Source organism: Vigna radiata, unplaced genomic scaffold, assembly GCF_000741045.1.
Source record: "Vigna radiata var. radiata cultivar VC1973A unplaced genomic scaffold, Vradiata_ver6 scaffold_51, whole genome shotgun sequence".
Lineage (NCBI taxonomy): Eukaryota > Viridiplantae > Streptophyta > Magnoliopsida > Fabales > Fabaceae > Vigna > Vigna radiata.
In genome coordinates this window covers 855,064-856,838 of record NW_014542732.1, presented here as the reverse complement: position 1 = coordinate 856,838, position 1,775 = coordinate 855,064, and positions in this window count along the sequence as shown.

Here is a 1,775-nt window from a genome sequence, read left to right as displayed (position 1 = left end):
GGAAATGATCACCGGTTTCCTCTCATCATCCTCCAAGTACACGTACTTGAGGTTTTCTGGGAGCTGTTTCAGCTCAAGAGTGGGTTCCTGCAAGTCAGATTCAGGTGTACTTCCTGCAACGTGGTTAATTCATTCTGACTCTAAAGAATGTACAGGTAAAGGCAGAAAACTAATCTCATCACAATCCAGATCAATATTCATCACAGGTATATCAACAACATCATCAATATCATCCAAATCATCATAAACATGCATATCATCAATAACCTGGACATCATCAATACCTTGGACATCACAGTTTGCATCTATATCATCATCAAATTCAACAGCATTTCCAATTCCTGATTCAATCGCAAATGTTATGCATGAACGTACAGAAGATAGAAAAGAATGTTTCTTCTCATGCATAGAACGAAAATCATCAACAATGAACTCATCCACAATGTCATCCAATGTATCAACTCTAAACACAGAATGGTCCTCAGTTGGATATTTCAGGGCATCAAGGATATTAAAATGCACAACAATGTCAGCAATTTCCATAGACAATGTCCCAGCATACACATCAATCTTGGTACGGGCAGTTTTCAAAAATGGCCTGCCTAGGATAATGGGGGCGGATCCATGAGAGAAACCGTCCTCCATCTCCAAAACATAGAAATCAGCAGGAAATATCAATTCACTTACCCTAACCAAGACATCCTCTATGTAACCTGTCGGGTGGGTAACACTCCTATTGGCCAACTGATTGACCACACCCGTGGTTTGCAAAGGACCAAGAGACAAAGATGTGTATATAGACAAAGGCATGACATTTATGGATGCACCCAGATCAAGCATATCATTTTCAAATTTATTGTTCCCAATCACACAAGGAATGCAAAACATACCTGGGTCCTTGCACTTTTCAAGAATGTGCGGGACCGACTTCCCATGTTAATCCTCTCATTGCCCTTCATCTTCCTCTTGTGTATGCACAACTCCTTCAAGAATTTGGCATATTTTGGTATCTGCTTGATGGCATCGAATAGAGGTATGTTCACCTCTACCTTCCTGAAGGTCTCTATAATTTCCCTATCCACCTCTTCCGTCTTTTTGCTAGGAAGTGCCCGTGAAGGGAATGGAAAAGGGATAGGTCGGTTAACTAAAGGAGAAGGTGCGACAGCAGTGGTGGTGGAAGAGGGAGAAGATCCACCTGAAGAAGAACCACCAGCTAGAGAAGAAGATCCACCCACCTCGAATGCCCTGCGTGGATCGTCATGGTCGTCCTCCCTAGGACTAGTGGCAGGCACGGGTGTAGGTGTAGAAGCGGGCTCTGACGGCACAACATTCTGAGGGTAATGACACTCACATTCTTTGGATTCTGCACAGTCTGGGATGGTAACTTATCAGAATTCTGAGACTGCGCCTGGTTCATCTAAGTAGCCATCTGACCCATCTGGTTAGTGAGACTCTGTATGGAAGCTCTAGTCTCGTGCTGAAACTGCAAGTTTTGTATAGTGATCTGTCTCACTAACTCTTCCAATGAAGTCTCAAAAGATGTGGAAGGTTGAGCAGCTGGTTGGGCAGATGCCTCTTGCTGCTACTGCTGTTGTTGTTGCCTCTGGTGTTGTTGCATAGGTGGAGGCACATATCTGTTAGGTGCTCCGGCATTCTGGAAAGGTGGCGCCTGCTGCTGCTGCTGTGGCGCATTGTTCCACCTAAGATTGGGGTGATTCCTCCACCCTGGGTTGTACCTATTGCTGGACAAGTCATAATTCTGCTGTTGTGGCTGC